Source organism: Kogia breviceps, chromosome 1, assembly GCF_026419965.1.
Source record: "Kogia breviceps isolate mKogBre1 chromosome 1, mKogBre1 haplotype 1, whole genome shotgun sequence".
In the NCBI taxonomy this organism is placed as follows: Eukaryota; Metazoa; Chordata; class Mammalia; order Artiodactyla; family Physeteridae; genus Kogia; species Kogia breviceps.
The window spans coordinates 131033433-131060445 of NC_081310.1; the positions used below are offsets into that span (position 1 = coordinate 131033433).

The 27013-nt window shown below is 36.5% G+C and overlaps 1 protein-coding gene across 2 annotated transcripts in view; it reads right to left on the reverse strand.

The window, feature by feature from the left end:
- ADGRL2 (adhesion G protein-coupled receptor L2) overlaps positions 1–27013 on the reverse strand; it is a 626947-nt gene that overhangs the window by 503727 nt on the left and 96207 nt on the right. For both annotated transcript variants that reach the window (XM_067043848.1, XM_067043727.1), the window contains exon 2: positions 19436–19616. The gene's annotated coding sequence lies outside the window, so the exon portion shown is untranslated. The remainder of the gene's footprint in view (positions 1–19435; positions 19617–27013) is intronic.

Here is a 27013-nt window from a genome sequence, read left to right on the forward strand (position 1 = left end):
AGATGTGAAAGGAGAAAATAAATTACTTTTATCAGCACATCTGCATAATAAAATAACTGTGACATGAATGTCAATATCTGTCTATATGAAGCTTTATATAATCTGGTCAAATCATATTCTGATAGGAAACACAAAGGTATTCCCCCTTTTATATTAAGTGGGGTCCACAGAGCAGATAAACTCTGGCATGTTTATCTTTGTAATATACGGATCATGAAGAAACTAAATATGGAATGATGGAAATGCTCCGATGAATTTAATTTATATTTATTTCAACTGGCTTCTGCTTTCCCCATGCTGGTTCTTGACAGAGCCAATCACCTGCCATTGGTTAATGCTTAATCAGATTAGGTTTGTTTACTTGAGAACAAAGAACCATGAGATGATCCCAGCACTAGTGGCTATACTCTTAGTAACAGAGTTCAGACATTATGGTAATGGACAAAAAAGTAAGGAAACACAGTTCAAAAGAAAGAAGGAAACAACACTACTATTTACTAAACATCTATTATTTGTCAGATACATTAAATACATGTAACTTTAATGTTGCCACTGTCTGACATCAAACCTGTTAGTGAGTCTGGTAGTCATATGTCCTCCCCAGCCCAAAGACAAATGAATGTAATTTTACTATGCTATACTCTGTGACTTCCACAAATACATTCTCCTTCACGCTGGAGCCCCGAGCTGTGTCTGCCATGTGCCCAGTCTGGTGCTTTGTTGCTTGGAGAACAGAATATATGCTGTACTGTCTAGCTGCCAGCAATATACAACATTAGTGCTGAATATTTTTCTTTTAAAGACATATGATTCTCTATTGCATCATTCTTTTCTCTAGCTTTCATCTTCCACATGTCCTAGAGCAGTCTTTCAATGTAAGAAATATTTGACAACTCCTAAACAAGAAAACAGACAAAATTTCTGTCCAATTTACCCAGTATGAATTTATATAAGTATATGTGTGTGTAGTATATGTGTGTGTACCTATAAATTGCCCATCTTGAATTGATTACACATACAAATATCTGTTTTGAGGAAGTAAATTTTTATGTTTATCATAATTCATCTTGGTCAATAAATTTATTTTGAAATACTAAGAGCTCTATAAAACAAGGTGAAATGTTTTTTCTTTAAAATTCCCCAAAGTTCTGAGTGCTCTGAATTTGTTGAACTCTCAGCAATAGTCATCTGTTGATTAAGTAATTTACTTTTGGATATCCTCAAGGAGGGGGTTGGAGCTGGGGGAATTCCCCTTGAATTCTAGGAAGTTGTTCTTTGGACATGATGTTTACTTCCTTTGATGTCACAATTTCTCTTGATAAATGTAAACATTTATTTTTAACATGGTTGTTAAAACTTACTCAATATTCTGTTTCAGCTCCTGTGCCAAATACTGGTGGAGTAGAAAGGTCAATTTATGGATCAATATGCTCACAGTTTGAATGTTGAGTTAGTAGAAAGTGAACTTAATATTATTTTAATATTTTTATTGTGCTTGAAACGTAAAAAGTGGTTTTTTTAAGAAGTGTTTTTGAAAAATAAAAATCGCAAAGTTATCCACTCTAGTATAAAGTATAACAAAATTCATGTCAGTAAAGTTTCTGTATCATTAATATTTTGGGGGATTGGTACCTTTTTATCAATTATACCTAATCTTCTTGTTGAAATCCTTTGTCAACTATATATAATTTTCACAGAAATTCCATGAGGTATGCCTTGTTGTCTGATTTTACAACTCAGAGAAGTTAAAAAACTTTTCATGTCAGGCAGCAAGCAAACAGCAGAGTGGGAAGTTAGAGCCAGAGCTCTTAGGTTCTAAGGCCTGCGGATAGAAAAAAAATGCAGTTTTCTAATCGTGCGAATTGTGGACAGCTATTCTAGAGGCAAAGTTGTCCTTGTTCGTGTATTTTGTACTTTCTAGGACAGTTTTAGTTAAAAACGGCTACAGATAAAAGATGATATTGATCTTAATTTAAAAAAATAAGTCAGAATGTCAAACTCTGCTCATACTCGTTCCCCAGTCCCAAGTGAACTCCCGTTTTTCACAACCAAACATCTTAAATGTTTGTTTTCTCCAATTCTATATCCACTAGGCGTTCATTCACTTTTCATTCTTTCACTCAACAAATATTTATGGTACTTTCATTATATACCAGAATTATTTTATTATTATTTTTTTTTTTCAGGACCTAGAATTATTATTCTAGGCCCTGAAAAAACATGACGTCCCTATGGTTGTGAAGTTTATACTTGGATGGGAGAGAGAGAAAATAAGCACATACACGCAAACATAATTATAAGTAAGGTCAATAATGATATATGCAATGAAGAAAAATAAAATGGGATAAGTACTTAGAAAATAATAATAAGTAACTTTTATTGAAAACAGTGTCAGACACTGGTCTAAGCACATTACGTGGATTAATTCATTTAATACTCACAAAACTCTAATTCATTTAATTCTCACAATTAATTGGTAGATATTGTATTTGTGGTGGATTGGAGATGGCAGCAAATTATTAACTATTCCTCGAATTGAGAGGTGGACTTGAAGTCCTCTCCCTTTGAATCTGAGCTGGCCTTCGTGACTTGCTTGATGAAGAGAATGAGGCAGAAGAGACAATAGCCTGGGTCTGAGCCTAGCTTTTAAGTTGACTGGCAACTTCTGCCTTGTTCTCTCAGAGCCCTGCTCTGCCATGTAAGAAGTCAGACTAAGGCTTCCATGCTGTGACAAAGCCCAAGCCGCAAGGAGAGGTCAGGTGTAAATTGAGACCTATGAGAGCTCCCAGCCTGCGATCAGCATGGGAATGAAACAGCCCCTGAATCCTTCGAATGACTCCAGTTGCTATCTGACTGCACCAGGATGACAATCCCCAAGTGAGAACCACCTAATGGAGCCTAGTCCATCCATGGAAAAGTGAGATATAATAATAAAGAGTTGTTTTGAACTACCGAGTTTTGGGGTTCTTTGTTATGCAGCAATGAATAATTGGAACAATTACAATCTTCCTTTCTAGAAGAGTAACCAAGGGAAAGAAGTGTTATGCAATTTTCTGGCCAAATGGTAGAATCTGAATTCAAACCCAGGCAGGCTGACCCCCAAGCACCATTTAAAATTCTACCCTTCACAGCCCTACCCTTAGACTTGAGATCTGCATTCCCAGGGTACCCCTGATGAAATTTGGTAGTTGCCTATTAGTTGACATTTCATTTTCTCCACTGAACCACAGTGGTTAAAACTCAGGGCACACTGCCATTGGAATATGATTGCCCAGCTGGGGTGCTTGTGCAAAGGAACCTTGTGGTGTCCTTTGCCCCAGAAGTATTATGTTGTCTATGACCTTTTGTGGATTGGAATCTTAAGAAAATATAAGGAGGATATGGAGAAGATTGACCTTGTGCTAATCTATAATCCTTTCATTGTGTTCTAAAATTATGAGAATTATTCAAGTAAAAATAAGAAATTGCATGGTATTTTGATTAAAGAAAAGGAGCATGAGGTAATTTGGTTAAATTAAAGGGCAACTAATGGTCACCAAATCAAATTTCTTGGCATACAAATATGTCACATCCCTTGTCTAATACACAGAACTGATATTTGGATGGGAAAGGAATAAGCGGATGTCTGTAGCATGATAGCATTAACCAGCTAGTCGCTGAGCCAGATGTTCCTTCCTCAGTAAGGAAAGACAGATAAAAGTACAATGTGCCAAGCAAGTCCACAGTACAAGTTTCCAAAGACGTTTTTCCTTAGGGTATTTACAGTTTAGTTTAGGTGTTTCCATTCTGAAGACTTTGTATACACAACAATAGAACAGCTCTTAATAGCTCAAAGGAAAGAACTTTATAGATGCTGCTGCAAATTTCCCCCCCTCAAGTGTTCCAGGGGAAACTCCTGGTACTCTTGAAACTTTCCTGTCAGACTATGACACAATCCAGTGCCTTTTCCAAGCAGGAAATATGATGTTCCAAAGACAACTTGACTTCCTGTCTGAAAATGGGGGCGGGAGGGTGAGGTGAGGGGACAAAACAGTCACGGTCTAAGTATACTTGATTCATAGACCCACTCACAAATACAAACAAGTTAATTTTGTTAAGAACACATGCTAACATTTCACTTAAGACAAAATCCCAATCATTTATTCTCCTCTGGAGTACTTCTTATGCATCCTTGAGTTTTTAGAAGTTCAAGTGCTGCATAAAAAATCAACATAATTACAGAAAGCAGTCCTCAAACAAGAATATCCTGTTTTGTTTCCTGCATACTCACTGGGGTGGCTCATCTGAATCCTTGACAACATCCAACTCCAAGAAGAAAACATCAAGACTGCTTGCTGATCTTGGTTTTTACATACAGCTCGTCAGCAGTTAGGGCTGCTGTAAGCCAATGTGTAAGCCGACAATCACCCTATTGTTTACTTTCCCGTCAGAAAAGCGATGCTGCTCTTCTTTACCGTGTATGGTCTCTATCATCCTAACAGTCATGCTCACTCAGTAGTAAGCCCAAATATATGTTTCCCAGAGGAGTTTCAAATACATGAGATAGATTAGCATCTCTGTGGCTTGATGCAATCTGTGACAGATTCAACAGTAATAAACATCTTCGAGTGTGGTCAGTATTAAATTATTTGCTGAAGGCCAATTTTGTTACTGAGGTAGAAAAAGAATTAGCAATAACTTTTGGGTAGTAAATACACTGGCTGAGGGAATAATACAACAGTCCTGAACCTCTTGCCCTCCCGGCATTTCATTCTGTGTTAAGGGAGGAAAAAAGCCCAATTGTGTGCTGATGAATTAGAAAACTTCATGGACATTCAAGAAATACACATGCCACTACAAATTAACCATTAGCACGGCAAGGTATTCATCCTTTCTGTCAGATTCTGTGGGAAATATGCCTTATTAGCACTGAAGCCCAAAGAAGTAATATATCAATCCACATTCACTTATCCTAAAAAAACAAAAAAAAACACACAAAAAACAGGCAATCTCAGTTCTGGAAAAATAGTGTTTTTCTTCCCATCCCTATTTCATTCCTAAAATTGAAAATCACCAAATGAAATCCCATTTCTTCTCGGCTTCCACTTTGCCTCTGTGTTTACCATGGGATGCGGTTTTGCATTTTAAATCAGTTCCATCATAACACTTAAAGTGATCACAAGGCTGCTAATTCTTGGTCTCCAGTTTCCAGCCCTCCCCGACTTTGCAACTTTGAATTTGAATAGGACCAGAAGACTCTCTGGGGGCCACATTTGTGGCCCTTGAGAAGCAGCCTCTCTACTGCTTTCAGCTGGTTTCCTGGCATGTTTCATGGGGATTTGTGGTGAGTGGCAGCTCTGGAATCACTTTTCATTCTGTCAGGTTGTGGTTAGGCTTAGTGGGGTTTCTTTGTTATACTGACCACTACTAGTCAATTCCCTTGAAAATATCTGGTTTTCTCTTTTTCTCTTAAAGAAAAAAAAAAAAAAAAGGCAGCTCCAGACTCCCTACTTTTTCCCCCAAACAGAAACACATAACAAGCACAATATCCCTTGGAAATTCTAAGGGGGAGACAGAGAAGGGGGAGAGGACCAGATTGTTCTCAACATCCCAATTTAATTTTGATGTCAGACTATAAAAGATCTTGGGAGCGCCCAACTTCCCGTACCTGTTCTGCGGGGAATGCTGTTTTATTAAAGAATCAGGAACAAATTTTACTACCACTTTTTCATGTTAAAACCAAATAAAATCAAACAAACATATAAAACGTGGAGTTTTGGAGCACAGTGTTTCTTTTCCTTTCCGAATAAACCTGGGAAATAAGAAGTAAGTACCGAAACTAGTAAAACAAATCAAACAAATGCTTAGAAGTGGGTTAAGATGGGGTTCTCCACTGACACGTGGGGGTTGGCACTTTCAGCACATATCCTCTTAAGCCAGGGCTGAACCGCTTTATATTTCATGAATTAGTTTGGGGGAAAAAAAAAAAAGAGAACAACCTAAGGGGGCCAACATCTTATATTGCCAAGTTACACTATTAAAAAAAAAGTCCCAACTAACATTGAAATCTGACATCATGTTAACATCAGTAGGGGGTAGGAGGAAAGAGGAAAGCCATAATCTTAGAATACAAGACAGGCTTTTCAAGAATGAGGAACTGGCAACTTGAACACAGCCATGCCACAAAGGCCTTCAGAAACAGCCAGTTCCTGAAACAGGCCCAACCCCTTCCCACCGTACCGCCTTCACACCAACCTTTCCTCTGATTGGAAGTCTATTCTCTGGGACACCAGCAGGGATCTCCACTCAGATCCAACGATGAGGCACAGGGTTTCTCTAACCACAGGGTTGAAAGCCCTTTTCCTAGACCCCATGCCGGCAAACCCTCTCTTTTCCCATTTTCATTCCTCTCCATTCCCATTCCTCTCCATTTCCTTACTGGGCTGTAATTTCTGTCCAGTACTCCTTACTACGTGACTATATATTATTTGTTTGCTTGTTATTTATCTCCCCCATTAAAATATAAAGTCTATGAGGTCACAGGTTTCATATTCTTTGTTCACTTCTTTTTCTCCACTACCCCAAACATTGAGGTACTCAACACAGGTTTGCTCCATTTGTATTTGTGTGTAACTGCATAGTCCTTATTTTTCTCATTTTATTGTGGACAAGGAAAAACATCCACAGTGCCTGCGCTGTTTGGTGTGTGGAAACCATTGTTTTAAGAAAGAGAAGGAAGAATCCCTCAGGCATAGATCAGGGCACAGTCTAAGGAAGAAGACATTTGGTGCAGGCATTCTTTACTGCGTCCGATTTTGAATAGCAGGAGTGAGAGTTCCGTTTCTCAGGATTGGCAACAAACTGATAACAGGCTGAGGTCTGGCCAGACTACGTACTGATTTAAGAATAAGGAATATTTCTAATAACACAGACTTAGGCTGCATTTGTACCCTCTTCCTCCCTCCCAAAATTACTGTTATGTAGATTAGGTATGGCTCTTTAGTACCTCTTAAATTGTGCATGCATTTTTTTTTAAAACAACAAGAGAATGTTTACCTACTATAAGAGTGCAAATACCTATTGGATTTTTTAAAAAGAAAGAAAGTAAAGAAGCAGCAGACTTCAGGTGAAAGCACAATTAACTATAATCTCTCACAATTATTCACTGCGAAGTAGTGGAACCGAGAAGTTACGTTCGCAGACAGATCTTACAGCTGGTTTTGAAATGCATTATGGATAGTTCACAAATATAGATAGTAGGTTTCAAAAGTGTATGTTCCAAATTTTTGTGCCATTTGTGGTCCTGGGTAGGTGGTTCCGATTTTTTTCTGAAAAATATCTCTTACTTAGAGGCATGTGGTGCTCATTTTGGCACAGATATTTTTCCTCTTAAAAAATAGAGAATGAGCCCAAATGTACCTAATGCAAGTTTGCATAGACTTTTCTTTTTTGTTTTTTAATGTGGGTCCGATATCTGCTCTAGCTGCAACACTTCTGAGTAGGAGTAACAGGCAGTAGTAATAAGACGGTATACAAATAAGTGATATCTGGCAATTGGTGAAGAAAATGACAGTTTAGAGTACTTATGTGTGTTGGTGTGATGTACATATATGGTAGGGTCCATGTATATTGGTTATTATAATGATGATGAAATGAATGGAAACTGTAAAAATGTAGATCACTTGAAGTTCCCTTCATTTTCTCTTTCTGTCTTTCTCCCTCTGTATTCTTTTATGCTACAGAATGGAATGGAGCTGGGGGCATCTAGAAAGCCTCTGCTGATTAACCCATCATATTTTGACAACTGAATTCTCAGAAACAGAGTATTATTAGACTTTCACACAAAGTGATGTTTTGACTGGAATCTTTCAAGTTCAAGCCTGTGAGGTTCGGAGAGGAGGACCACCCCATGGGTGGGTCCTCAAGTAATGGTAGCTTCTAGGGTAGTTTCTATTTATTGCCCCCATTAAGAAACCAAGGATTTCGATTTCTGACCAGCCAGTTCTATCTTCTCAATACTATCTTAGCTGCTATGTCAGAAAATGTTTCGTAAGAAATAAAGACTGACAGCCGTCGTGCAGACTTTTACACTGAAGGGGAAGAATAAAAATGTTAAGTGGTTTCAAAAAAATCAGGAAAGTGAGATTTTTGGGGCCATCACCCAGCCGATAATCTTGTCTTATTTTAGGCTGTACATCATAAAGATTAAAAATAAAACCCAAGCTTAACTATATTGATATTTGAAATAAGAACATTCATTTACTTTTCAAAACTGCCCCAGCACAATGATAGAGGCAGTTATTTTGGGTAAAAGTGGATTGTGGACAGAGTAGCTGGCGAAAATGCTCGTAAGCATTCATGTTAGGACAAAAACCTTCCTGGCACAGAAATCTCAATTGGTTTTTCAGCTTCACTGTGGTTTATTGTGTGCTTTAAATCAGCTCTAAGACTACACTACATACCATTGTGTCTGTTAGAAAATCATTATGGTGCAATTAAAAGCAATGTTGTTTCACAGACAAACATGGAATTTTCCTCCATGTCTGATGGCTGCGCACTTCCTTTGTGCCTCTTGTGATTTGTACACTTGTGATGGTCAAGAGATACAGCTGTCGGGAAAACACTCAACAGATGGCAGTTGCGAGGTGATGCTTCATCCTTTTCTGGATGCTTGCTGACACCCGAGCGCAGGACTTCCTTAAATGCTGGTGTGCAACTGACTCTTCTGAAGAAACATGGGTCTGGAATATTCAGTGACAAAATTCATCTTGCCCCCAGAATGAAGAGAAATTGAAATGTCCTTATGATATGAAATGTGCAATATAATAGTAAAATGTATTGTCCTTGGAAACTTTTTAACTATTCCAATTAAGAACGGCTATGAAGAGAGCCTGAAGCATTGATAGATAGATAGATCTCTTTCTTCAGGAGAAGAGTGAGGCAAGATCAATCAGTTCTTTCATTTTTGTAAAGCTCTTTAAACATTGGCTTTATATATTTTTAAAAAAGAGCAATTTAACCTTGGCTTCAGTAATGACATGACTTGTTGAATGACATAGTCGCAGATGCAATTAATCTAAATGGTTTAAGAATTAATTAAGTGGTTTCTTTTTACATTTTAGGTAGCATTTTAACATGAAGCACTTAAGCTTCTATCTTTATTATTTATACAATACATATGAGTGTATAACATTATTATGAGAATAAGAAAATGAGAGGATATTGATCAACAAAGATACAGAACTCTGTGCCGCACAATGCTTATAATTGTGCTAGATCTTTCAGTATTCAGAATCTGAGTTACTGATTCTGTATGACTGACATGTTTCTTCCTCTCAAGTTTATACAAACCCTTTCAGGTTCTAGAGTCTTATTTCTGCCCAGTGAACATTCTGAGCTATCTGGATGTATATATTTTAACACGATGACAAGACAGTGCTGAATAATAGGCATATGTTCTGCTTTTGTGTTCTAGAGAGTATTCTAAGCATACCTGTCTGCCAGATCAATCCCCCCTCCAATGCTGCTAAATAATATCTGGCTATCTTTAGTTTGACCTGAATATGAGTATAGGCCTATAAAATCTCAAAAGCAGCCAACATGGGGATAACCATGTCCTATAGCATTAAGTTTAATTTTGTCAAAATTGTTGTCTTTTCTTTTTGTGTTACAAAATCATGTCCAGCAGTTCACAAAGATTTATATTTCTTCTCAAACATGACACTCTGACATTTTCTGTTTGTCTATTCATGTCCCAGAAGAGGTAACCACATGCAATATATGTATTCTGTTAATATATTTGCAAGTTGGTCTTACTGGTTGGTCTCAGAAAGATTTCTAGTGGATAAAACATGTGGGATGAAAAGCTGTAAAAAGAAGTCTTTTTAGTAAATGCATAGCAGGTCAGGGAACAGGGGCAAAGGTTGTAGGAACCATGATAAACTACATAGTATAGCTTTGAAACACATTGTATGTGTTTTGCAACAAAAACAACATTTCACTTATTCTAAAAATTTAATATATGCCAGGTATTATCATAAGTATTTTACATCTTTTATTTTATTCTCACACGTATGTGAGATCAGCGTTATTATTCTCATTATACGAATGAGAAAATTGTGGCACAGAGCTGATAAATAATTTGCATAAGGTCCTGCAATAAGATGGTCTTTCAGGTCCTTATAATTTCTTACAAGAGTATACTTGTTTCTTCTCTAAACAAAATACAATTTTGTGCATGTAAGATATTCCATGATATTCCTACTGGATGTAGGTGCTAATTAATAAAGCAATGAAAAAATAGATCTATTTTTATAATAAAATGTATCTATATAGCTTTTAATACATTTCCTATAAAAAGTTTGATGGATATAAAAATGTGTGTTCCTTTTTTTTAAATTTATAAAAATTTTTTTTATTTTTTTAACATCTTTATTGAGGTATAATTGCTTTACAATGGTGTGTTAGTTTCTGCTTTACAACAAAGTGAATCAGTTATACATATACATATGTTCCCATATCTCTTCCCTCTTGTGTTTCCCTCCCTCCAACCCTCCCTATCCCACCCCTCTAGGTGGTCACAAACCACCTAGCTGATCTCCCTGTGCCATGCGGCTGCTTCCCACTAGCTATCCACCCTATGTTTGGTAGTGTATATATGTCCATGCCACTCTCTCATTTCATCACAGCTTACCCTTTCCCCTCCCCATATCCTCAAGTCCATGCTCTCGTAGGTCTGTGTTTTATTCCTGTCCTATCCCTAGTCTCTTCATGACATTTTTTTTTCTTAGATTCCATATATATGTGTTAGCATACAGTATTTGTTTTTCTCCTTCTGACTTAGTTCACTCTGTATGACAGACCCCAGGTCCATCCACCTCACTACAAATAACTTAATTTTGTTTCTTTTTATGGCTGAGTAATATTCCATTGTATATATGTGCCACATCTTCTTTATCCATTCATCTGTTGATGGACACTTAGGTTGCTTCCATGTCCTGGCTATTGTAAATAGAGCTGCAATGAACATTTTGGTACATGACTCTTTTTGAATTATGGTTTTCTCAGGGTATATGCCTAGTAGTGGGATTGCTGGGTCGTATGGTAGTTCTATTTGTAGTTTTTTAAGGAACCTCCATACTGTTCTCCATAGTGGCTCTATCAATGTGTGTTCTTTTGAAGGATTCAGACTTTTTTTTTTGGCCACATCACACTACTTGCGGGATCTTATCTCCCCAACCAGGGACTAAAATCTGGCCAGCACAGTGAAACCATCGAGTCTTAACCACTAGATCACCAGGGAATACCCAGATATTTTTATAAGTTGAGTATTGGTAATTATTCCCTCAAAATTTAATTTGTTTTCTGATTGATATAAAGACAATTTCAGGGGTTTCCCTGGTGGCGCTGTGGTTGCGAGTCCGTCTGCCGATGCAGGGAACACGGGTTCGTGCCCTGGTCTGAGAAGATCCCACATGTTGTGGAGCGGCTGGGCCCGTGAGCCATGGCTGCTGAGCCTGTGTGTCCGGAGCCTGTGCTCCGCAACGGAAGAGGCCACAACAGTGAGAGGCCCGCGTACCGCAAAAAAAAAAAAAAAACAAAAACAAAAACCCTAAAGACAATTTCATGACATCCTTCAATAGAAATTAAAATATAGTTCTTCTTTTCATCTGTTGAGTGAAATAAGTCTGTAAGTAACATTACTGTACTCAGTAAATTTTAGAGTCCCTCTTTCTATTGTCTGTATACGGTAATATGTTCCTAGTTGAGCCAAGTGTGGGAATGACCTGACAGGACACATTTTCAAAATAAGTGTACCATAAAAATGATTGGTAGAACATATTCTATGCAATTAAACTTTATGTTTTCTCCCCAGATTTTGAAAGGAGCAACCTCTGTTGTCTTACACCAAAGATAGATGACTAATTGTATACCTAAAAGTGAATCCTAGATTTTCATTTGTCTTTTATTCCAGTACTATATAATCAGGGGAGGGGAAAAATAAGTTAGTCGAGAGGCTCTATGGTTACCTCCAGTATCTTGCCACAATACTGGCTTCTAGTATGACACTGGAATGACAGCTCAAATACTTATGTGGACAAGACAAACCCACAGTGGAGCAAAGCACCGTGAAAGCACATGCAGCAATGAAGACAAAGAAAGACCATTGTCTTATAGTAACTGCTTACAGTTGTGAGTATATTACTATGAATCTAAGCCATGATGGAAGTGGGATATTATAGTTATAATTGCTATTTGAGATTCTTCTCCTGCCTACTTAAAATAAATAAGAAGAGTCTAATTTTTTGAACAGTTCTGAAGCCTTATTTTATGGTATCCATTATTGTACAATTTTAGATTTGAACCAGTTTGAGCTTTATCTCTAGTTATGATGTTCACATCCCCATAAGTAAGAGGAGAATCAATAGTAAAAGGAAACCAGCAAATTTTAGTCTTTGCAATAAATCTAAGGTATTAGGTGGACATAATTTAAACAACTGTTTTTCTTTTCCTGAAGAATAAACACATAATAGGAGGAAAAATGAGGCTCTAAAGGGATTACACATTCCTAATTATTTTATAGCTGGGTTAAATGCAATGTTGTGCTTTAGTTCCACCACTGAATATTTGCTGATGATCGTTTACTCACCAACTGAAAACCCAAAAGATGTTATTTGAGGTTTTTGGTGTGGTTTCAGCTTCAGATCTTCTGTCAGGGTTTCACTGTGTGATTGGAAAGAGCAACTCTTTGCATGTAAGAATACAGATGTGGGTGATTTAAGCAGGGAAACGTACTATCATGTTTTGACTCAGCTGATACTTAATGATTTACCATTTAATGTAGTTCATCTTTCATAACCCTGAGTTCAAACAGAAGCAGCTGCTATTAGGGATGCAATAGTATTGAACTTCCCACCAATGACCTAGGAGAGCTTTTTTGTAGTTTTAGATACTGGACCCATCTGGCCTTTCCCTTAACCATGACAACTGAAGGAGAGAAACAGTCTACTTCCCATCCATGGAGACCTGGAGAGAATGTATAATTATGCCAGATAAAGATTTTCAAATCAAAACTCCTTGGGTTAACATCAATCTGCTGCATTGGAAGACAAAACAATGCACTTTATCTCATTACCAAAACAATACTGAGAAAACTCAGAAAGCATATGAAAAATCACGCTGAGCTGAAATCAGTTATAAGGGTAGGTGTGTCCCTGCTTTCAAACTTGAAAGATAAACTCATTTTCTTATAATTTCAATTTGCTTTTATTAGTGTGGAAGCTTTTTGGTAAGGCATCTGAAAAGGCCTCCTCTCCCTGATTTTAGAAAATATCTAGGTATGTAGAGATATAGATATTTAGATAGGTGGATGGATTGTTAGATAGAAAGATGATAGATACATAGATAAAGTACTTAAAAAAAAAAGCCTTTCAAGAAACTAAAGTATAAGAGATAGACATCTAATGAGACTGAAGTCTTTTGGAAGAAGGATGATATCCAATATGCTGATGAGAATTATGGTATTACTATTATCAAATAGAATGGTTTAAATACATTTGTTTCTCTCCAAAGCATTGTTTAATTTAATAATCTGTTTTCACTTTGGCATTATTGGTAAGCAGTTGAAAAAGCAGATTATAGGCTAGGTAGCTTCTCTTTCTGTTTTTTCCACCCCCTTGTTTGGGTAAAATTCAAACATCTATAAATTAGGATTTACAAGGAAGGAAGAGGATTATAGACTTTCATTACAATTACAGGCTCACCAGACAACAACTGTTGTCTAGTTTTAACTGTATCTAATCCCTTGACTGCTTACAGTAGGGAAAGAATATTTTTCTTTTCCAACAATATTTGTAAAAGATAGTGAAGGCAATTAGACCTTCACTGTGAGATGTTTTCACTTCAATGGTGTACCCTCTGATGGAATTTGATGGACTCAGACTACTGTATGGGTCCCTTCTACCTCACTGAAGAATTTTTTGCTCATAAGTGAGAGTCAGGCCTTTCCTCTAGAGATTTTCCTATTTAAAGTTTTTTTTTTTTTTTTTTTTTTAAGCTTTGCCCATGGTTCAAGAGCATTTGTATTTACCTCTATGCATTATTTGAAAATACTGTCCTAGAGATATTTATGCATTTTCCAAAGTTTGATGATGCTTATAATTTTGGGTTTGTCATTCAGCAAGTAAATCAGACTTTGCATAACATTTATAATTATGCAATTATGCCATTTAAAAACATAAAAGAGATTTTCTGTATGAGGAAAAGGCTTTGCTGAAAAGGAAACAGTCAAAAGTATAAAAGTGCTTTACCTTACACTTTACCATCATTGTAAAGTTGTTGATAGAAAGTTCCTTTGTCCTCTTCTGAGGTGAATTCCACTGCCTGATCTGCTACTGGTCCAGGGCATAGGATTCCTGGATTCTCAGACTCATCATTATTTGTGGAGAAAACCTTTCAGTTGTTCATTTGTTTGTAGCATTTAACAGACTCCATGTGAAGAATGGATACATTAATAGGGAATTGGGCCAAAATTATCATGATTTCATTTAAAAAGGAATGATCAAAGTGTACATTTTATTTTCACTTGGAACTATTTAGATAAGTTGCCACAAATTGGAAAGCAAGTGTAAATGTATTAACCTCAACAAGTTAGAAAGTTTGATTTGGAATGCTACCTAAATTCATCCTTTCAGCCTGAATACAGACAGGTATTTTATGAGATTTTTATTTCTCTATTTGCTCAATTCCAAGATTTATGAGAGTTCTAATTTGAACCATGGCAGAAATGCCACCACAGAAACCGTGGGGGGCTTTCTCCATAACATTTTATTATAATTGTTTCCAGGCCCCGGGGCATACTATCATGTGGAAGTATGTATTTTAAAATGGTGTTTCAAATTTATTTAGCCTTTTAAACTTTTAAAGTAAGAATCTATTCTTTTTTGGTTTGTTTTTAGAGGGGGAGGTATTCTGGTTCATTCTCTTTTGATTAGCCTTGGCATATTTCTTGGTTAGCTCTTGTTGGACACTACTTTTTCACAAATAGAATAGATTTCAATGTTCAGTGAGCTAGATTATTCATATTATGTGAATGTGGTTAGAGCACTCAATGAAACTAAACATTTCACAATTGTCTATTATTATGAGCTGTTTCCAAGTGAGCTTCTTAAAATACTTTTTAAAGGGGAAAAATAGAAGTAAATGTGATATTGTCATACAAAGAAAGTCGCTAAATAATGCCACATTTGACTCGAGGTGGCTGTTAGGGTTAATATCAATGGAAATTTCCTAACGTAGCTTGGGGACCATTGACTTATCTTAAAAAAAAAAAAAATCGCCAGATCACACATTGACAATATTCAAATTAGAAAAGGTTAAAAATATATCAAATCTTTTTTTTTTTTTTTTTTGTGCTATGCGGGCCTCTCACTGTTGTGGCCTCTCCCATTGCAGAGCACAGGCTCCAGACGCGCAGGCTCAGCGGCCATGGCTCACTGGCCCAGCCGCTCCGCGGCATGTGGGATCTTCCTGGACTGGGTCACGAACCCGCGTCCCCTGCATCAGCAGACGGACTCCCAACCTCCCAACTACTGCGCCACCAGGGAAGCCCTATATCAAATCTTTTTAAAGAAATGACCTATCAACCTTAGAAGTAAGAAAACCATGTCTGTAACTCAAATTATGAAATAACAAGCCAACATTTCTGTGAGAGAATGGTAGACTCTAACGCAACAAGTAGAGGCTTTTTTTTCACAGTTTTTATATCTACCCTGTGACCTTAAATAATGTCACTGTTCACATCCCATGGCGTGATGCCATAATACTAAAGGTCTTGTAGAGAAAAATAATCCACTCAAAGAGGTTGAAGTAAGGTATTATTGATATAGGAAGGAAAATAGATTCACTTCTCTTACTTACACGATTCTAAATCACAGGAAAAAGTCGCACTGGGACCTAATGGAATATTTTAAGAGAAAACTAGAAAAAAAACATTAAAGAAAAGCACCCAGTGGAAAATTCTGAATTGTTTTGTAAAATAATAGTCAAAGTTAATGACTAGGGCTTCCCTGGTGGTGCAGTGGTTGAGAGTCCACCTGCCAATGCAGGGGATACGGGTGCCCCGGTCTGGGAAGATCCCACATGCCGCGGAGCGACTGGGCCCGTGAGCCATGGCCACTGAGCCTGCGCGTCTGGAGCCTGTGCTCCGCAACGGGAGAGGCCACAACAGTGAGAGGCCTGCGTACCGCAAAAAAAAAAAAAAAAAAAAAAAAAAAAAAAGTTAATGACTAAAAATCCATGACTTTCATCTTAATGAATTACCATTTTAGAATCAAATAGTGGCAATTAAAGCATTTTTTTCTTATCATCAAAATGTGAGTTTTAAAATCACATTTAACACTCCTCATTTATGCCTACACCTTTTAGAGGGACCAAAAAAAAAAAAAAATCCTACAATATTCCTCATGGTCACAACATGTAATGATAAAATGCAATTCCAGACAATTTAAATTATATTTTATAGGAAAAAAAATAAGGAAATAAAAGATGTTTGTTATACCTAGAATAAAGCATGGCATGAAAAGAAAAATCTCTTTAATTCTTAAGGCAGTGATCCTTAGTGCATGTTCTGAGAACCACCTCCTTGAGAATTACCTGTGAAGCTTGTTAGAAATGCTGCTGATTCCTGGGCTCTCTGCCAGATCTACTGAGCCTGAATCCAGGGAAATGAAATTCAGAACCTGTTTTACTACATACATAGTCACAGATGTATCTTTAGTGTAAACAAGTTTCAGAATTACTCTCTTAAAGGCAAATCTTTATTATTTATTTATTTATTTATTTATTGCAGTACGCGGGCCTCTCACTGTTGTGGCCTCTCCCGTTGCGGAGCACAGGCTCCAGACGCGCAGGCTCAGCGGCCATGGCTCACGGGCCCAGTCGCTCCGCAGCATGTGGGATCTTCCCGGACCGGGGCATGAACCTGTATCCCCTGCATCGACAGGCGGACTCCCACTGCGACACCAGGGAAGCCCAAGGCAAATCTTTAGCCTATATGATGATTTAGAACTACTGGCCTAATCAGAGTAAACCAATGGGGTGAGATTAACTCTGAAGCACATGGAATAAAGAGAAATTAAATATTTTCTGTTGAATTCTTGGGTTTGTAGATTATCTTCTACATGGTAGCTTTCATCCAATGTGTATTAAATGAATGGATAAATGGAATTTCACCCATAACAGAGACAAATATCATTTGGATACAAAATATACATGTTAGAATAGGAGATCACAATTAGGACTTTTCAAAGGAAATATTATTTTATCTACTATATGTATATAATACTTGGAACATAGAAGATAAATAATTTAAATTACAGAGACAGTAACAAGGAAGGGGCAAGCTTAAAGATAATCACAAACTCTTTAGCAAGTCCCTAATATAAGAGAGAAAGATGAATTCGCAGCCATTACTTTTTTAAACTTTTGATATTTTTAAGTAGAACGATTGTTTAGGTTAAGCACATCACAGTTCTGTATTTAGGGATAAAATTATAACACTTAAAATCAAGAATATGAGTGTTCTTACCCTTACATATTTGCTGCAGGTAAGATTACTTCCATTTTAGCAACGAGAACGAGAAACTCATTTTTACATGTTTATGCATGTACTCACTCATTTGGCAAATATTTATTCATTGCCCATTCTTTTTACAGTTAAATATAGGTATGGTATAGTTAAAATAAATATAGGTATATATAGTTAAATATAGGTAAATAAGGTATGGTCCCTGACCATGGAAACTGATAATTCAAAATATTGAGAGAAATGACCTAATTATATTACAAAGGGATAAGGGCAAATCTAGATCTAGAAACATGTTGTGTCATATTTTGTGGATGATCAGTAGTGTATTAGGGACTGTATTTTTCTTTCATAAACCTCTCTCATGAGTCTGTATGCAGACCACAGAATTTAACAGGTAAATACGTACTTGAAGGTGAAGGTCAAGGACTAGTTGCAGGAAAGCTGCCTCCCTTGGTATTTCAGCGCAAGCCCAGAAGGAAGCATTTTCCTTTTAATCACAGATGGTTACCTACCAAAGTCAGATGCTCTGAGTTGGGTTATACTCATTGGGAGTATTTGTGAGCAAAAGGCATTAGCACTTACATCTAATTCTCTCTTTGTTGAAGCAAGCTGTCATAGGCTTAATAAACATGTACTCTATTGTTTATAGACCATCATTAAGAGCAGCGGTAATATTTCCCTTTCCCCTTCTATTTTTGTTAGGGACACCTCCTTCCCCACTATTGTTAAACTGGGTGTGTCTATATCCTGCTCCTTTTGTAATAATCTGTTTAACCTCTTTAATAGTTTTGTCTGTTTAATTAAGGGACTAGCCCCTAACTACTGAGGCCACTTTTGTGTGATTTTAACAAAGAGATTATATAAACACACACACTGGTGTCTCTTAATTAAAAATATGACAGGTAGATGAAGGTATTTGGCAATAAATGAAATCAGCAAGTCATTAAAAATTCTTCCATAATACTACAAATTTGTTTTTAATAGCCTTCTAATTGCAGCATATAAACAAAGACAAATGTGGGTTGGACTATATATAAAAAGTATCCATCTTGTGTTTTCTGCTTAAGACAACTATAATTTCTACCTTTGGTACAGTTGAAATAAGGATAGAAAGCTATATCCCATGCCTTTGGCTGGCAAGCTTCTAATGTTCAGATGCCTTTTGTGAAAGGTGGTCTTCCTTTATAAAACGTTTGTTGTCAGTCAGTAGCATTATGTAGTCTAGGAGAAATCACAAGAGATGCAGGTGCCTTATGAATAACCAGATGGGAAACGGAAGATGATCAAACTTCCTCCTAGACCCTTTGAGTCAAGTAGGAATGACAAAAGATTTTCCTTTGAAATGGTGAGGAGAGTGAAACTGAATTTTAAAATGTCTTGTATACAAATGATGATAATGCCTTACATAAGCCTCTTTCTTAAAGACACAAAACCTGTTTTCTTGAGCTTTTCCCATCACCAAAATACAGCCGGAGTCTGCGATTAGACTCAGCGGCTGTTTAACAGTGCCAGAACCACTTATGAACTTCCAAAACTTTTCTTTCAAGCAAAATAATATCCTCCAAAATCACACTCTGAATTCATTCACCGCTGACTCAGAGGGAAGAGTGCCACCTATTGAATCCTGTTCTCTGTATTCACAGCACCTGATGGATCCTTCCCAGGCTCCCTTCCACCCACCTACCAGCACATCCTGTTTCCCTCAGAGAGCTGGATATAATAATGCTCTGAGGTGGTCTGAAGTTCACGTGTAAGTGTGCTCATATCACGCTCTATAATTTGAGGAAAACACATGAATTTTAATCAGTTTTTAAAACAACCAGGCCTCTCTTCTCATTTACTAGAATGGAAAAAATTCACTTTTATTACCTTAAAGATGCCAAACAGTGCCATTTTATTACTGTGGGAAGCTGGAAGTCATTTCCGAACTCTTTTGGCAAGGGTGCTATGTAGAGCATCCAATTCAGTCCTTTAAGTATCTTCTGAGAACCACCACACAATCTGTGATTTACTGTCTCCAGGAGTTAAAGGGACCCTTTCTACCCTGAAACTGAAGAAAGAAAGGTGAAATGTGTTTAAGAAGCATCCCATGGGACTTGCAAGAATATGAGACAGTACAGAGTGAGCCAGATGTAAAGAATGTTTTGATAATCCACAAACACTCTCCAATTTGTAATTTTTAATTTGGTTTAAAGGTTGTGTTGGTAGCCTTTAAAAATTGCGTTTTGTATATTGATAGGTCTTCAGGCCACTTTCACAAACTTCTTACATTTTGTGGCTTAGAGGCTCCATTTTTCCCCCCTTGCTAAATAGGTTTGGTACACTTTTGCAGCAAACACAGCATCATAGTTAAATATATATATACTATTTTAATTTTTTATACACATATATACATAAATATATACACATATACATACTCCCATAATGTGCAGCACTTAAATTTTATAAACACGTATTTGACTAAGACAAATTAAAACAAGAGTCAAATGGAGAATTTGCATGTTTTCTAATTAACATACCAGAAGATGGCATGCCACTCAGTAGCAACCAACAACAATTTGAATTTACATATTCTTTAGCTGACTCAAATCTCTAGTAGTTAGCACCGTGTAAGCTGAGAGACTGCTATGGCTGTCAGTTAAAATATACTCACACATGCATATTTTGCTCCCAATTTTATTTTGTTTGGAGATTTTGCCTGGCTAGTTTATATTGGAGGCAGAAACCCAGTAAGAGAGAAAAAAGATATTTAACCGCTAGTCAGAAAATATACTACACGTAGTGCCTGACAAATGGTGGGCTCTCTATAAATACATGGTAAAATAATGAATGGATAAATTATACCACCGTGGAAAATAGACTATTACATCACAAATGAGAAGCGGTCTGATAGTGTAAAAAAGTTTAGCGTATGATTTTTCTTGACAAAAATCAGTGAACTACTGACTTTAAGTAAAAGGCCAGTCTTTACTTGCTTTTATATTTTTAAGCTTTGACTAGTAATTGTCTAATGCAACTCTCAAAGGAGTGGATAATTTTTCTCTGGTTATAAACAACCCCAAATCTTTCATGGCAAAACGTCTCTTCAGTAATTACATTCTTAACAGAGTATATTTATAAATTGTATCACAAAAGCATCCATGATGGTAGCCTGCAGTTTCCATGTCTTTTTTTAAGGTGAAATTAATGTTTTCTTACAACGTTGTGGTTATTAATGAGGAAACCATTATTTTTCTTGTTCTGCCAGGTAGGCAAATATAATTTGATGCTTGGAGTGGCATACTATTAAGGTATTGGGAATATTATGTGGTCTATTCCTTGTTAGGACCAGGATGATATATCTGTTCTGAAGTAGAAGATTTACACTTGGCAGTAAGTTTAAGATTTCATGCTGCTTTCATTGCTAAATCTAGTAGGGGTAACAGAGGCCAAATCTTCAAGTAGCACCTGCCAGGCAAACGGTGGATGGAAAGGAGGGCCTCAGCTGGGGAGTGTAATACAGTGCCTCTATCCAAAGGTATCCAGGATATACAAATTAGAGGAGTAAAATCAAAGCTTTGATGTATATATAACAAAAAAGTAGAGAAAGTTTCCAAGAGCAAATTTATCACTAACTTGCGAGTCACCATTAATGTCTATTAAAGGGAAACAATAGAAGAAAGAATGGTATTTAAAGATAAAGTAGGAAAATGAGTCAGTTAAAAAAAGTATCTTTTTTTTTTTTTTTTATAAATATGTCCAAGAAGCTCTGTCCATTTAAAGCTAGCACATATATTGGACTGACTCATACATTTCCTATATGTATATGTCACTTAATTTCTTATATTTCCTTCTATCCACCCATCATTCAACCTTCATCCAGTCATCCATCTATACCAACAAAGTATTTATGCATAATTTTATTTTTTCATCCATGCATAAATCCAACCTGTTTTAGGTACCAGCTGCATGACAAGCACCATTACTAGTGATATAAAGACATAGAAAACAGAGCCCCTTTCCTCAAGGAGCTTAGAGTTCAGCTGAAGAGAAAGTTAAGTATATCAGTAATACACATTGTGATAGATGCTAGGATAGTACTACCCAATGAGGATAGAAGGGCTTGTAAATCAGACTGGTGGGTCTGGGAAGGCTAACATTAAAATTGAATTTTAAAAGACAAATAAGAAAAATTAGGTAGATGATAAAGAGGAAAGGAATTTTAGATGAAAGGCATGATGTATGCAGAATGTGTCCTTAATAATTGGTAATCTTTTATGTTCACAATGTAGTCATTTAACAAAATTCTATCCCTTTACACATTAAAGGACACAATGAATCAATTAAAAATGACCTGGGAAGGCAATAGAGTTTAGTGATTACATGTACTGGCTCTAGAACCAGACTTCTAAATCCTGGCTCTTCTCCTTTCTAGCAGATAATTTGGAGGAAATTACTCAACATCTCTCTGACTCAATTTTCCTTTATTCAAATTGGGGATAATATTATATCTCTTTTTTTTAAATTAAAATTTTATAGCTTACTTTCCATGTACAGTTATTACAAAATATTGGCTATATTCCCCATGTTGTGCAATACATCTTTGAGCCTATCTTGTACCCAATGGTTTGTATTTCTCCCTCCCACACTCCTATATTGTCCCTCACTCCCACTGGTAACCACTAGTTTGTTCTCTGAGTCTGCTTCTTTTTTGTTATATTCACTAGTTTGTTGTATTTTTAAAGATTCACATATAAGTGATATCACACAGTATTTGTCTTTCTCTTTCCGACTTATTTCACTTAGCATAATGCCCTCCAAGTCCATCCATGTTGCTGTAAATGGCAAAATTTTTTTTTATGGCTCAGTAGTATTCCATTGTAGATACATACCACATCTTTATCCACTCATTTTTTGATGGTCACTTAGGTTGCTTCCATATCTTGGTAATTGTAAATAATGCTGCTATAAACATTGGCATGTATGTATCTTTTCAGATTAATGTTTTTTTTTTTTTTTTTCATATATATACCCAGGAGTGGAATTGTTGTGTCATATGGTAGTTCTATTTTTAGGTTTTTGAGAAACCTCCATACTGTTTTCCACAGTGGCTGCATCAATTTACATTCCCACCAACAGTGTACAAGTGTTCCCTTTTTTCTACATCATTGCCAACATTTGTTATTTGGGTTCTTTCTGAAGACAGCTAGAACAAATAATTTTCAAATTTGTATGGAAACACAAAAGATCCCAAATAGCCTAAACAATCTTGAGAAAGAAGAAAACAACTGGAGGAATCACAGTCCCTGACTTCAGACTATACTACAAAACTACAGTAATCAAAACAGTATGGTATTGGCACAAAAATAGACACAGATCAATGGAACAGAATAGAGAGTTCAGAAATAAACCCACACACTTATGGTCAATTAATCTATGACTAAAGAGGCAAGAATGTACAATGGAGAAAAGACAGTTCCTTCAATAAGTGGTGCTGGGAAAACTGGATAGCTACATGTAAAAGAATGAAATTAGAACATCCTCTAACTCCAATAAACAAACAGAACCTACTTAAACTTAGAAGCTTTTGCACATCAAATGAAACCACTGACAAAAGGAAAAAATAATCTATTGAATGGGAGAAAATATTTGCAAATAATATTATACCTCATAGTGACTATTAATTTATACATGAAACAGTTATGTATATCTGGCATAAAATAATCTTTTCATATATGCTAGCTAGGATAATATTTTTTCCTTTGTTAAAATTTACTTATTGATAAGAATAGTGATGATAATAATAGGGTTTAAGGGATGTATAAGAGCTACCAGAAACTGAGATTTACTACATTCAGAAGCTAAAGAGATTTAACCTTTTTTGAAACTTAAAACTGCTTGCCGCAAGATAGAGAAGCCACTAGCGCTTCAGCTAGATGTCCTGAGCTCAGATTTTGTCACTGTTACCTTCCAACTCTGAAGTCTTGGTCATGTTGCTTAATGACTGTGCCTCGGTTTTTTATCACTCATGGCGCTACTAATGACACCAACATATCCCTCATGGGTGTCTGGGAGGATTAAATGGGATGACATGTATAAATGTGACTAGCATCACCCAAAGATTTGTTCCATCATCCAAAAAACCCCCTTTAAAATGCTTAGAAAATATGTAACAACTAATCTAAGGATTGTGAAAAATATCTTTCCCCAAATACTTCCTACAATTTGAGAGATAACATATAAATATTCTCATCTGCATTCACTACCTCTGGAAAACACTCTTGAATGTTATTGCTGACTCTGAATGGCTGCCTTTGTGTCTTTGCCAGAACTTGCTCTGGGTTGCAGCTATTCATAGAATGCCCTTGGATAATGTGATGGTGGAATTCAAATTACTCCTCCAATCATTTTGGATGCAGTAATAATGCTAACTAGAATGGTCATCTGGAGAATAAACTAAGCATGGCATTTTTAATAAAATCTTTCTTTTTTGTTTGTTTTTAAAAAAATTTATTTTATTTTTTGGCTGCATTGGATCTTCATTGCTGCACGCAGGCTTTTCTCTGGTTGTGGCGAGTGGGGGCCGCTCTTCGTTACGGTGCAGACTTCTCGTTGCGATGGCTTCTCTTGTTGTGGGGCACGGGCTCTAGATGCAGGGGTTTCAGTAGTTGTGGCTCACGGGCTCTAGAGCACAGGCTCAGCAGTTGTGGCACATGGGCTCAGTTGCTCTGTGGCATGTGGGATCTTCCCAGACCAGGGCTCGAAACTGTGTCCCCTGCACTGCAGGCAGATTCTCAACAAGTGCACCACCAGGGAAGCTCAAAATCTCTTTCTATCTTTTTTCTTTAGAATAACACAAAAGCAAATCATATAATGAATGCTATTTGAGTAAATAAGCATTAAACATGCTAACATGTTAATGAATTTCCTGTAGATAGATATTACAGGCTTTAAAATACCACTAATCTCAGGTGGAATACAAATACAAAACAGCTTTTTAAAAAACCATAAATTATAGGAAGACAGATATTGCACTAGATCTTTTCTGGAATTACTTTTAATTGCAAATATTGCTTTAAGATTGAGAACCCAGCCTACCCAAACATATACAGGTTAGCTTTAAATAAATTTAGCTTATACATCATGTTGCTAATACTATTAAGATCTTTGTTCTCACAAACATCTTTTCTGCTTTTTTCCACACATATCAATTACTTAATACTGTTACTTCTAAGGCCAGGTCACCTTAGTCTGCCTGAAGGAGTACAGGAGTTCCAGGCTACCATAGCTTGTATTTTATTAAATTTTTTCTTTCTTGCCTGCAACCTGATTTCTTCTGGGTCTGACCTAATTCCTTTAATGACTGGGGGAGGCCTGTGCTAATCTGCATCATGGATATGTGGAGGAAAAGTGAGACAAATGAAAGAAAAGTAAAGGAAGGAAAGATGGCACCTAGGCAAGAGTGCTCTTCAAAATCAAATAAGCATTTTGAAAGCAGGCCATTTTTGTTTTACCCCATCCTTTAAAGAGAAACCCAAATTCAACGCTTGGTCTCACATATAAATCTCCCTTCCACTCTAATTCTTTACTTTTTTTTTTTTTTTTTTCCAAGCTACCTAGTAAAACATTTTATGGCGAGGATAAAAAAGACAATGGCAGAATGCTAATTATTAGCATCATGTGATAAATCCAATGTAAGAAAAATATGTTTATGAAAAATAAGTCATGTTCTAAAAGTCATAATGAAAGAATATGTTTGTGCTGACTTTGATGTAGAGATCCTGCAATAGCTTAAGTTTTGTCACTAAGCTTTGGGACGTGCTGATGTTCAGAGCTTTTTAGACCTGTCCACTAACTTATTGTTTCTCTGAGTCTGTTCCGAGTTTTTTTCCCTTTGGGAAGCAGGTTCTTCTTACTGCTCAAATATGCATTCAACATCTTGTAGTCATTAATATCCCAAAGGCGGGGGTAAAGGGGCAGCTTTTCAAAGTGTCTCTGCTCACTTGATTTTGGATTACTACTACAAATCCTGGAGAAGTGGGAAGGTGAAATTTATCCTTCCTCGGTAACAAATTACAGGTTTTCTTCTCTGAGATGTTAAGAAGTTGTGATTTTGTTTGGATTTACCAAAAAAGGGGTGTATTTGTCCATTTGTGATTTGATGAATGATGATTCACAAAGCCATCAGTACACCGGCTCCCATGAGAAGAGATATACTTTATCTAAAGCAAGAAAATTATCAGTAACAGTAATTGTTTTCAGCACAGCAGCATGCCTTGGTTCAGGGATATTTTCACTTCACAGATGTTAAAAGTCACTCGGCACTCAGCCTTCAAACTTGTTATTCATTTGACATCCAAATTCATGTTTCATAGCCATGCAGCTACCTAATGTGCCATAAATAGAAACAATCCTCCGAATTTCAGAGCTATACCCTGGGCCTGCCCTAACCTATGCAGCTGCCTAACCTATGCAACTCCTGTGTTTCAGGATATATTTGCAGATTCAAAATACTTATTTTGGTCAGTTGCTTAAAACCATTTATTCCTCAGATATCTAGACTTGCTAGTCAATATAAATCTGTGTTCTTTTGTGTTTCTCTCCAGGGTGGTGGGTGTCTTCTTTATAATCTCCTTTTATTTGTACTTGTATTTGAGTTGTGGATACACCAGTGAACAGGAGAATGATCCTACCCTGGTACTTAGGAGAAAATAAAAAGAGCAGAGATTTGTAATCCAGATAATTCACAACCTGGAAAACTAACAGAGCCATAGTCCATAATGAATAGAATTTTAGAGAATATTAGTTTAAGTCATTAGGAATTATCACTTTGTGTGTGTGTGCACGCATGTGTGCACACATGCACACTACTGGTATATTTAAACACAAGCCCATGGAATCAGCATTTTTTAAACTGATGAGCATTTTTTGCAGTTCAATCTGAACATTGTTCCTGACAGAGCTGGGAATGCCATTTCAAAATAGCATTAAGCCTTCACATCATTTGCTACTTGATTCAAAGAAATAGAAAGTCATATAATGGTACAAGATGTTGCTACTTTATTTCATTGGCCCCTTCCACATAAACTAATGAATGTCTAAGAGCATAAAATCCAGCTATAATTTAAGGTCTCAAACCATGCGTTTTAGTTTTCCTTTAGCAGGGCTATCTAAAACAATCTCATATTTAGTGGTTTATATTGTTCAATTTTGAAATACATTATAGTTTGAGTATTGGGCAGGTAAGAGATTAATTTGCCTTTGTAAAATTGCACACCCTTGGGGGCAGTCGTATTTTATGCACAGGTAAACAGGAAATTTTTATGGAGCTGACATTTTTATGCATTCTGCTTTTTTTTTAAAGCATGAGTTTAAGCCCATGAACAGCAGATTCCCAATTTTAACTTGCTTGTTGAACTCATCTTTCAGTTTAATGTTATAGTTTATGTGGGTCATAAACCAGCATTA